Below are 12,643 nucleotides of genomic sequence, written 5' to 3'. Positions count from 1 at the left end.
CTCTAATTTTCTCATGCAAATTTGATACACCAATGCCAAATTAATCTTTAAATGTACTCATCTAATTTAGGCTGATTAAGATTTTTATCTTGTGTACTATTTAACATAGCCTAGAAATAAGACCCATCTGCACATTTGTATATGCAAGTAATATATAAAAGCCATCGTCATCTGGGATAGATCTTGCTTACAATTCTTCTTTGGCTTGGCTTCGCGGACGAAGATTTATGGAGGGGGTAAAAAAAAGTCCACGTCAGCTGCAGGCTCGTTTGTGGCTGACAAGTCCGATGCGGGACAGGCAGACACGATTGCAGCGGTTGCAAAGGAAAATTGGTTGGTTGGGGTTGGGTGTTGGGTTTTTCCTCCTTTGCCTTTTGTCAGTGAGGTGGGCTCTGCGGTCTTCTTCAAAGGAGGTTGCTGCCCGCCAAACTGTGAGGCGCCAAGATGCACGGTTTGAGGCGTTATCAGCCCACTGGCGGTGGTCAATGTGGCAGGCACCAAGAGATTTCTTTAGGCAGTCCTTGTACCTTTTCTTTGGTGCACCTCTGTCACGGTGGCCAGTGGAGAGCTCGCCATATAATACGATCTTGGGAAGGCGATGGTCCTCCATTCTGGAGACGTGACCCATCCAGCGCAGCTGGATCTTCAGCAGCGTGGACTCGATGCTGTCGACCTCTGCCATCTCGAGTACTTCGACGTTAGGGGTGTAAGCGCTCCAATGGATGTTGAGGATGGAGCGGAGACAACGCTGGTGGAAGCGCTCTAGGAGCCGTAGGTGGTGCCGGTAGAGGACCCATGATTCGGAGCCGAACAGGAGTGTGGGTATGACAACGGCTCTGTATACGCTTATCTTTGTGAGGTTTTTCAGTTGGTTGTTTTTCCAGACTCTTTTGTGTAGTCTTCCAAAGGCGCTATTTGCCTTGGCGAGTCTGTTGTCTATCTCATTGTCGATCCTTGCATCTGATGAAATGGTGCAGCCGAGATAGGTAAACTGGTTGACCGTTTTGAGTTTTGTGTGCCCGATGGAGATGTGGGGGGGCTGGTAGTCATGGTGGGGAGCTGGCTGATGGAGGACCTCAGTTTTCTTCAGGCTGACTTCCAGGCCAAACATTTTGGCAGTTTCCGCAAAGCAGGACGTCAAGCGCTGAAGAGCTGGCTCTGAATGGGCAACTAAAGCGGCATCATCTGCAAAGAGTAGTTCACGGACAAGTTTCTCTTGTGTCTTGGTGTGAGCTTGCAGGCGCCTCAGATTGAAGAGACTGCCATCCGTGCGGTACCGGATGTAAACAGCGTCTTCATTGTTGGGGTCTTTCATGGCTTGGTTCAGCATCATGCTGAAGAAGATTGAAAAGAGGGTTGGTGCGAGAACACAGCCTTGCTTCACGCCATTGTTAATGGAGAAGGGTTCAGAGAGCAAGGTCGGGTCAGATACAGCAATGCTTACAATTACTCCTGGGTTAAATCAGGAAAATCATCCTGGGATTTCCATGCACGATTCACACGAGGCAGTGACTGCCTGGTGCCAGTTGTGCAGCTAATTATGTCATGGAGTCTACAATCAAAGAAAACAAGAACATATCGCGCGTGCTAACATTTTGTAAAATGAGTCAGTTGCTGCTCCCTTCACTGATTATATCTTTTGTCTTTGCTCAGATCATACCTGTGGTGCAAGCTATGATTCCTGGTCCATTGATCAGCTTGCACCTTGCAATATCTTGGGGGGGGGGGGGGGTCACTACTCACCACAGGTGTTAACCCTCAAGGAGGACAATTGTGTGGTTGCATTGCTTATCAGAATGCCGTGTTCCATCTCTCATAATTTCCCCCCACCTTTCTGGTAACTGTCAAGAGGAGAACTCTGTAGCACTGATTTGCTTCTCAACAGTCAGTGTAGCAAAGTCACAGCAGCTATGAATCCTGTATGTTGTTCCGCTACAAAATCCCATCATGTTTTGGAGGTGGAAACAGGCTGACAAGAGCTGTAGTTTAGTCCTCATCTTGTGGTCAAGTATAACACCAAATTTGTGAATAAATCTATTTGTCAGAAGCCAGGGAATTGAGCTTGTAGTGGGGCCTGAAAGCATGGATTCAGTCTTCTCAGTATGTCATTAGAGAAAATCTTGTTTGTCAGATAGGAGAGGATTTGGGAGGTAGTGTTGAGATAGAGCTGGATGACTTCACCATACATGTGGAAACTGAATATAAGTTTTGCAATGATGTAGCCTGGGCCAGCATTTCAATGTGAAAACAGGAGGGGCCAATAATACATTTTTGGATTAGAGGAGGGCTAACATCTCAGGCCTGGAAACTATACTGTAACTATGATTTCCTAGCTATTCCTGGTTAGATAAGAATGGAACCAAGTGAGTGCAGTTCTGCCTGACTGGTTAACAGATCTCAGACAGAGTCATTGAGAAGTTTGTGCTCAATCATGTCAAGAAGGTTAATGAGTGATTGCTTGCCTTGACAGTTGCAAATAGCTTCATTTATAAGGTTTTTTTTGTGTGATAGGAAGGTAAAAACTTAATAGAAAATGTATGTTGATGAACAGAATCCTGAAACCTTTTATCTCTTAGAAATGAAATGAGTAAATTATTCCAAAATATCTATACAATATTATTTTATATTGTATGTATATTTATATTTATGTACATATGCGATTATTAGGTGCTGTGTATTCTGTGCGCATCATGATCTGGAGAAACGCAGTGTCATCTGGTTGTATATGTACAGTCAAATAATGAACTTGAAGTAAGAAGCTGTGTAAAAATTATATTTATATTTATTGGAGAAAAAAGGGAAATTTGAGGTGTACGAATGTATTGTAATGGTGCAGATCCATGCCAAGCTAAAGGTCAGGATAAGAGGGTAATGGCTAGTTTAAGGTCTAGATCCAAGAGATAGGAAGTGGAGGTGAGAGGAAATGGTTGGACAGTGTCTGCCATAATGTGGCAAGTGGGGGTGAAACTTTCGACAGACAATTTATTTATCTCGACATTGTAAATGAAACAATAAAATGATTGGGAATGGTATTTTCTATGACTAAGATGAGAGAAAAGTGAGTTCATGACAAAGTGAAGGGGTAACTGAAAATGCTTGTGGTTTTTAAGGTGTGATAGAAAGGTATGAACTTGCAGAACAGAGAATAAAGAGAAGTTGAATTCCCCAAAGCTCACTCACTGTGAGAACCAAAAAAGAAAACAATGAAGATGACTCAGTCGGAAAACCTCTATAAAATATTTAGATGGATAGTTATGAATGAGAATTTTAAGTAAAAGATTGTGAGATTGGAACAAGGTGGGATAGTTAAAAAGGGGTAGAAGGAAAAATCACGATGTATGCAGTGCTCCATGGTCTTAAGAATGGAAGACAAGTGGTGACAATGACCTAAACCTTCAGGAAGTATTTATTTTAATATCATTGGTGTCGGCAGACAAAGGGTTTCATAATACAGCTTGTTAATCACATTTTCTCATATTTCTGAAACCTAGTTCAAACAATATCAGCTGAGTTCTTCTCTTATTGTAAAGTTTTTTTATTAATATTACTTTATTGAGTCATTTTCCATTTTGCAAACAGCAGATCGACAGCAGAAGTTCAAGTTAAAGCCCAATGCAAAGATCACATGCAAGAATTTTTTTCTGTGTTGCCAATCTATAATGTGAAATCATATCTGCAGAGTTTATGTATATTTGTACATTTTTCCTCATAAATGTAATTGCTAATTCTGGGGAATCATTAAAATCTGAAAATTCTGATTTCTGCTGTTTGTTATCTGGTTTGCAGTAAAGTTTTGATGATGCAGTCTGTAATTCACGTTGCTTTGATCAGCAGACCGTCCAGGGATAAATCTTCTAATTTGAGCTTTGGACCAATTTAAAGGAATTATGTTCTTCAGAGCTTTCCTTCACATTGAATGATACAGGCCATTATGAATAGGTTTTTCTTCTCTTCCTTCGATTATTTGAAGTCTGGTTTGCAAAATAGCACTTCCAGGTCCATAATTAAAAGTCTGTCAGTCCTCTCCTGCTCCTGTTCTTCAAATACTTACTCATTTCACACAGGATCTATCTCTGCTCTCCTGTTGGTTCTCATAAGAATGCATGTCCCTGTATAACAATGAATTTGTTGTTTCACTGCCCAGCATGGAGTTTTTAAGATATACTTGAGTTTGTACACATAGATATTCATTATTTGCTATTAATCCCATTTGATACCATCTGCAAAATTCAATTCCTTGCTCTTGTAGTAGTATTAACTAACCACGTCTTCTGGGCTTTTTTTTGAATATTTTATTTAATATTCTATTCATGTAGTAAGTACAATTATTATAATGCTACAGAAATCAAAAAAGAACAAATTGATTACATACATGATGGTTTTCACCTCATCCAAAAAAACACCTCCCTCCCACCCAACTACCTCTTGGCCCATGACACCACACCCCCCAGAATCATGTCCCAAAAGAGATGAACTGGCTGAGCGCGCCTTAGGTGGACACCCTCATCTCCTGGGCTGGGGCAGTGAACAACGGTAGTAGGGTCCACGTGCTGGTTTGAGTCTGTCTGTAGTAAGCAGTTGAGAATGTCCCCCATTGTCTAAAGTGTACACAACCCCATCCCTTTTGATCACACAGAAAGGGCCATCATATGGCCGGTGCAATGGCGTTCCTGGGGCCTGTCTACACATGAACACAAAGTCAGTGTTGAGGAGGGCTGGAGGCACATGCTGCTTGGAGGTTCCATGCTGGTTGGTTGGAATTGGTTTTCTTATTGCGATGTGGTGTCAAAAGCTGCTGAAGCTCGTCCAGATCAGAAGGGCAGGAAATGGACGGGAACTGAACATCTTAGCAGAACTCATGGCAACTCATCTACCCAGTTGGGCCCAGTGAGTCAGCCTTTGAGTGCAGTCTTGAGTTGGCGGTGGAAACATTGCATAAGACCATTGGACTGCGGGTGGTACGCTGTGGTGTGATGCAGTTGTGTGCCACAAAAGCACGCAAGGGCAGTCCATAAGGCAGAGGTGAATTCCGCTCCGCGGTCTGAGGTGACGTGTGTGGGAACTCTGAATCTTCAGATCCAGTTGGCAATGAATGCTCTGGCGCATGTCTTAGATTCGCTGGATGGCAATGGTGTGGCCTCTGGCCATTGCATGAATCAGTCTATGACCGTGAGGATGTATCTCATGTTAGGAGACACTGGCAATGGTCTGGCCAGGTCTATATGCACATGCTCAAAATGACGGTACACTGCTGGAAAAGACAGGAGAGGAGCCTTGTGTGCCACTGAAGTTTGGCAGTGGGTACAATGTTTGAGCCCACTGCACAACATCTTTCTTAAGTCCATGCGATACATATTTGTTTGCCATGAGCTTGACCGTTGCTCTGATGGAAGGATGAGACAGGTTATGAACTTCATCAAAAAAGTGCAATCTCCAAGACACGGGGACATGTCGCAAAGCAGTTGTGGTGCCACATGTTGTATGTCTAGTTTTGTGATGGCAGTCCTGTATGCCTGAACATCCAGGTCCTTGGCCGTGCACTCGCCAAGTCCGAGATATCGACGCCACCCTGGATATGATGCATTGCTGATCTGGACAGTGGATTAGTGCCCAACCATAGTGAACTTGGAAATATATGACATGTGGTATTGCTGCCTGTGCAACCACAGGCCCAATATCTTGCTAAAGGCAAAAGTGAGTGGCTTATGGTCCGTGAAAGAGGTGAAATGGCGGCCCTCCAAAACATACAGGAAGTGTTGTGCGGCCTTATGCAACGCAAATACCTCTCTATCAAATGCGCTGTACTTCATTTCTGATGGCCATAGGTGGTGGCTAAAGAAAGCCAGGGGTTGCCAATGGCCATTGACGGACTGTTCGAGAACCATGCCCACCACTGTATCAGAGGCGTCTGTGGTGAGTGCCAGGGCGGCGGTGGGATTAGGATGTTCGAGTATCGCTGCGTTGGCCAGAGCATTTTTGGCAGCTCAAACGTAAACTCTGCCTCTCTGGTCCAAGTAACTTCTTTGCACTGTATTATGAGGAGTCGAAATAGTGGGCCAAGAATGTTGGTGGCTTCTGAAACAAAACGGTGATAGAAATTCACCATCCCCCAAAATTTCTGCACTCCTTTAACCATGGTAGGTTTCAGGAAAGCATGTACGACATCCACTTTGATGGATAAGGGAAACACACCTTCTGCCATTATCTTGTGCTCTAGGAACTTGATGGACATTCTGCAAAACTGGCATTTGCTAAGGTTGATGGTAAGTCCAAATTCATCCAGCCATTGGAACAGACAGCGTAAGTGCAGTTGGTGATCTTGTTCATTTTGACTGGTGATGAGGATGTTGTCTAAGTATATGTATGCAAATTCTAAATCCCTGCCCAAAACATCCATAAGCTGCTGGAACTTTTGAGCTGCATTCTTCAAAACAAATGGCATCCTGAGTAATTCAAAAAGCCTGAAAGGAGTAATAATTGCTGTTTTGGCAATGTCATCTGGATAAACTGGGATTTGAAGATATCCCTTGATGAGGTCAACCTTGGAAAAGACACGGAAATTATGCAAGCAGGCAGAAAAATCCTGTATGTGTGGATTAGGGTATCTGTCGGACGTAATTATATTGTTGAATCTGCGGTAGTCACCGCAGGGTATCCACCCACCAATGTTCTTGGGCACCATGTGTAATAGTGATGCCCAAGGGCTGTTAGAACACTGAATGATAACCAATTACTCCATGATAGTAAATTCTGCCTTGGCCTGCTGTGGTTTATCTGGCAGGAGACGACGAGCCCTGGCTTAAATCAGCGGGCCCAAGGTGTCAATATAATGGGACATGCCATGGCCAGTTGTCGAAGAACTGAATTTGGGAGAGAGCACATCAGGAAATTAGTTGAGCAAGGCAGCATAGGTGTCAGTGCGTAGAGCGTGCACCCCGACTCACTGTTTGCGGCTTATCAAAGGGTATGTTTGGAAAGTAGTGGCATTGACTAGTTTCTTTTGCTTAACGTCAACTAGCAGGTCATGGGCTCAAAGGAAATCTGCACCCAAAATGGGTTGTATGACAGAAGCCAAAAAGAAATTTCAATGGAACACTGCCTCTCCTGTCTTAATTCCGACGCATCACGTGCCAAAGCTGGAAATGGAAGTCCCATTCACAGCTTGAAGAGCGAGTCCCTGTCGCTTATCCATCTTTTCAAAGTATGTTGGTGGGAGTGAACTGAGCTCAGCACTGGTGTCCACGAGAAATTTGCTTTTATAAACAACGTGCCAAAACTTTGTGTCTTCAGCTGTTATTCCACAAAGGCAGAACTGGGTCTCAGCCTGGTTCAGCCACACTCGAGGCTGGTGGGCCCAGAAAGGGGGCAAATGAATCCCTACTGTGTTAAATGCAGCTGTGGCAGCAGCTACTGCTGTTGTGGTAGTGTCCATGTTGACTGTGGATTCAAGCTTCAGCTGAGTTTTTCAGTCAGGGTCACCAATTGTAGCGACTACTCCAGTAGTCACAATGTTAGTCAGCAAAGACCCTTTATTTAAATTTGCCTCCTCGTTTAAATCCCTTCTGGCCCGGACACGCAGGACCGGAAATTACACACCCCGTGCCTGAAATTCACCTGCAGGGCGAGTCTTAAAGTAAAGACGATAGGAATCCTGCTCCATCTTGAAGGTGAATACCCAACTCTCCAGTGTGCTGTGACCCAGCCCACAGCCGCTTGGCCAGGTGAGTGAACAGCGAGCAAGCCCGCGGCACTGCTCGGTCGCTCGGCAAGCCTCACAGGCAACGGTTCAGCCACTTTCGCTATGCAGTCACTCGGCACGCTACACCACAAACTGAGAAAAATAAAAACTTTATAGGTATAAAAAGGAGAAAGAAAAAGAGAAATAGAAGAAATCTGTGGATTACAGAGAGAGATATCCAGTACAAATCATCAGTTTTAATATAAACATACAGAGGAGAATTCCGTGGAACTAAAGGGATAAGAAGGATATCACTGCAAAGTTTTGTGAAGGTCCACTGAAAATGTCAGTGAATACCACATTTGGTTCTTTCTGTAGTATGTGCAGAGAACTTTTTAAAAAATCCTTATTCTTGTTTAAGAGAAATAACTGATGTAAGATTGAGGGTCATAATTGTTGAAAATACAGACAGAAAACACTTGCAACACATTGTTGAAAGGGCATTAAACATTAGAAGTGCAAAGGTTTGGACAGGCCAACCTATAGAGTAATTTCTTTTAGACAATACTATACCTTGTATAACGTTTAATGTGTCTTCAATAATGAGCTGTGCCTTGGGCGAATACAATGGGCAATTCAGTGGTGATATGTGAACAAACCTCTGGACCTGCAGCTTCCCAACTGTGTTCAAATTACACCACTGTTCAAAAGAGACCGATACAAATGCACGTAGAACACTGCTTGCTTTTCTGAATACCTGTACTGGAAAATTGCTGTGTTTTAAACACAATAACAATTCATATTCCTTTGACATCAACTACAGTTACAAGCGAAAATAATGAATGATTGAAGGTTTTCAACGTCAGTGATTTTTCTTTAGTAGTCCGGTCCTAATTATTTTCTTGGGCACAATTTGTGATGCATTTTCTTTCACATTTAAATAATATAAGTCTTTCAACCCACTCTGCAATTAATTATTCCATAATGTATGATCACTCACCTCAATAAAAATGCAAATCCAGGCTGATGATTGATAACATTTGTTGTTTCAATAATTGACTGGAATTGAGTACAATGCTGTAAAAGTAATGTATAACTGGAGAATTTAGATATATTTCTGATTTTTTTTGTCAATTTCACTTGTTAAATCATACTTAAGAATAAATAACCCTGCTGTTTATCAATAATTATTTTTTGTTATAATTGGATTCTGTTTCTTGTATCTATGTGCATTAACATTTCACAACAGATATCTGAATTTGAAGGCAGCCTGGAGTGTGAACAATGTTTATTGTGATCAGTTTATTTGGAGTTTGCAGTGATAGTATTGTGTGAGATAAATGCAGTTTAACGTTCACTGAAAGATAGTGGATATAACTGTGTCATTTTTAATTTATAAATTTGCGGCAACCCACATTTGATTAAAGTATTTTTATTCAGTATATAACCATAGATGATAAACCAGTGAGTGGTTATGAAGTTTTAATAAGGTATTTTCTTGACGTTTAAACATCATTGTTAGCCAAACCTGAGGTACACTCAGTCATTTGAATCCATAGTTGTTTGATTGTTTTAGTCATATTCAAAAGATTTATGTAACTTTTTAAATATTTACAAATCTGTTTATGCTTTTGCAGGAGGTTTTGTTGCCTCACTGCAGTTTTTCCAAGCAGATGATTGTGTTCGATTCAACTAGTTGCCTAGTCATTTCACATGCTCCATCCATCTCTGGACTGGATGTGGAAGACCAATCTTGCCGGCATATGGAATTTGGCAACAAGGTGCAACTGGACTTCAGGTGGTATAATGCAGAGATCTTATTCATGAAATGTTGCTTTGCCAGTTTTGACTAAAGACTAAAACTGAGTCAGAAAGGGAAAAGAAGAAAAATGTAAGATATTTCTTACATAAGTGGAAACCCCTATCCCTCGGCCTTCAGATTGGGATTCTGTTTATAGCAAGGCTGGGAGGTCCTGCAGCAATCTTATCAACTGTATTAATCTATCTGCAGAAAAGACTACTTCTTAAATAATTACTATGCTGTTAAAGGTGATCTAGGCAGAGGATGTTAAAGAGAAAATGATTAATGTTGGTTTGAATGGGCCTCCCACTGCATAACATTGAGTGCTGTTTGCGGAACAATAGGTAATTTGACTGCTGCTTGTCAGCATTTGTGATCTACATAGAAAGACTTTTAAAAAAAATCTTGTATGACTAAATTGTCCAGGGATTTTGATTGTTTTTAACAGAGCAAGGAAATATATTACAGCAAAATACATTTCAAGTAATGTGTTTATTTTGGGGTGACCCAAGAGTCAAAAGGTTCAGTTGCAGGACATCTTCGCATGTACAATGGGGAAATTATATTAAATATCAATATTATTATTCTGTAAAAATGAAAATATATTGAAATTTATTTTTTAGAGAACTAAAATTCCTTCTATTACTTCGCTCTAGTAAACAAATACCCTGAATCGGAAGTACGTAAGATTTCAGAGGGGTTTACTTTGTTTTCATTCTCAATTTAGTTTGTGAAAATGCAACTGCAGTTGCATGTACTTAGTGCATGCTACTGAAAAACATGTTTTGATTTAGCTCATCTGAATTTTTCAATTGACATCCAAGGTCTTGTGCTGTTGCAAAAATTCATGATACAAGTTTTTATTCCTTTAAACTTTAAGCTGCAGAAATGATTTAAATTTTGTAACTGTTTATAGAGAGATTTAGCACAAACAGGCTTCCTTTCACTTCTGTTAACACATGGCATGGAGATGTTTCAATTTGGGACTGGAATGAATTTCAGAGTGCCCTGGTGAGGATCTAATAGAGGCCTCATGAGAAGCCAGGGAGAGGAGATGATCAGGAAGTTCTGAACGAGGGTCATGGACACAGTCAATGCATAAATGGAACCTTTGTGAAAATAGTTAGGAGGGAAAGGAGCTGTCATCAATGGAGTCTGATCCTGCACAGCCTGGTGTGCTGAACCTGAGAAGGTCTCCCAAAATGATTGGCATCCATCATCCTGTTCTTGCAGGGTTCTATGTCAGTAGAAGATATAAAGCAGGTAACTATTATTAAATAATTATAGATTGTGACACAGAGGAGAGTTGTGCTTGGATTGTGCCTGAATGTGCATCTTGTGTTACCTGTCCCTTTAAGTCATGATAAAGGTTAATATTTGTCTTTTCAGCACTTCTCCATAAATATGGATGTTTTCACTCCTGGCATATCATTTTGTTATTTCTCTCTCAGAACTTTGGCCCCCTTTTAATGCCCTTTCAGGGCTCTGCCACATGGCAGCCACAATGTGTGATCTGCTGTTTTGGCTGCTCTAGATATTTTACTGTTAAGACCAACACCCTTCACTAATTGCTCATAATGTGATTCTATTTTTGGATGGAAATACTGTTAACCCTCTTCTATTTTTATTTACATCCAAGTAGATTTTGTTGGAAGCTTTGATTTGATGTCAGAATCAGAATTCATTGTTGTGAACACGTAATGAAATTCATTGTTTTGTGGCATCATTACAGGTGCAAATATTGCAATAAATTTTAAAAATAAATAAAGTAGTTCATTTAAAAAGAAGAGAAAGTGAGGCAGTGTCTGTGGTTCAATGTCCATTCAGAAATGGCAGAGGGAAAGAAGCTGATTTTGTACAGTTGAGTGCTTGTCTTCAGGCTCCTGTATCTTCTTCCTGATGGTAGCAGAGTGAAGGGGGCATGGCCTGGGTAGTGAGCGTCCTTGACGAGAGAGGCTGCTCTCTTGAGATGTCCTCAGTGGAGTGAAGACTAATGCCTATGATGGCACTGGCCAAGTTCAAAACTCTATGCTTCCTCCTTGCCATCGGTGATTCTGCCAACAACCGTGATGTCATCGGCAAATTTGTACATGGCATTTGAATTGTACCTTGCCACACAGTCATGCGTGTAGAGTGAATAGTGTCAACGCTGCACACTGCAATGTTCTAATACACCAAAACAGTTCATGTCCCATTTCAAGGCACAGGAGTCGCATTGGATCTAAATGATTGTTTTAGCCTGATTTCTTATCTCAGTGTATTTTACATTCAGATCTCTTTGTATGACTAAGCACTACAATCAAATTAGTGAGTATTTAAAAATGCAAAGTTTAATTAATAATTAGAAGATTGACTTATGTAAAACAAGTCATGCTTGAAAATGCAGTAAACATTTGTGAATTTGGGACCAATTAAAGTGCTGAAGGTATTAATGTTTGTGTGGTATATGGATTTTCTGAAGGCATACATTAAATTATCCAATTAAATTAATAATAACATTTAGCCATACACTATAAGGAAAGTAATAAAGAATAACTGAAAACTGCTTGGCATGAAGAAAGGTTGTTAATGTTGCTTAACAGGAATGGGTCTGGGAATGATTTGGTCTTGAATATAAACAACTACTTTTGCCGATATTAAAATATACAGCCACGCAATTTGCAGCAAGATTGCAAATGTATCCTGGAAGACAAGTAAATGAGCAAAGTGGTAACAAAATAATTTCACTTGAATTTTAACTTCACAGCAGAATCATGTGGACAAATCCTTCTACAAGTTTTTATTTGATAAACAAACTAAAATTGCCTTGGAAAATGGCTACTAATTCACACCATGGTTGTAGAGCACAAGCTAAATGATATGACCCTGATGAGCAGAGTCCAATGTATAGCAATCTGAGTTGTGTTTTTGTTCTTTCTTGATTGCTAAAGGACAGTAATCTTCTGAACCATGGAGTTCCTGAGTATGTTGGGAAGGCGTCAAGTTAGCATTTATGTTGATTGGCATTATAAGATATGTGACCAATGCAGTAGCATGTGTCCTGACTAGAAGTGCTAGTTAAATATTTAAAATTGGCACTTGAAGTTACTGTTTTACATAGTTGTGTTACTATAAATATGAAGTTATTGTTTATACACACACACACACTTTACATATCTTCTTCT

General features: G+C 40.9%; 1 protein-coding gene and 1 long non-coding RNA gene across 10 annotated transcripts in view; one reads left to right on the top strand and one right to left on the bottom strand.

The window, feature by feature from the left end:
• LOC138739226 (protocadherin Fat 3-like) overlaps nt 1-12,643 on the top strand; it is a 781,242-nt gene that overhangs the window by 370,732 nt on the left and 397,867 nt on the right. The gene's annotated exons all lie outside the window — the stretch shown is intronic.
• Nucleotides 1-12,643, bottom strand: part of LOC138739229 (uncharacterized) — a 31,928-nt gene that overhangs the window by 2,432 nt on the left and 16,853 nt on the right. The window lies entirely within an intron of this gene.

Source organism: Narcine bancroftii, chromosome 7 (assembly GCF_036971445.1).
Source record: "Narcine bancroftii isolate sNarBan1 chromosome 7, sNarBan1.hap1, whole genome shotgun sequence".
Classification (NCBI taxonomy): domain Eukaryota; kingdom Metazoa; phylum Chordata; class Chondrichthyes; order Torpediniformes; family Narcinidae; genus Narcine; species Narcine bancroftii.
Note: the sequence above shows the minus strand (reverse complement) of the source record. Positions and strands in the feature narration are given on the sequence as shown.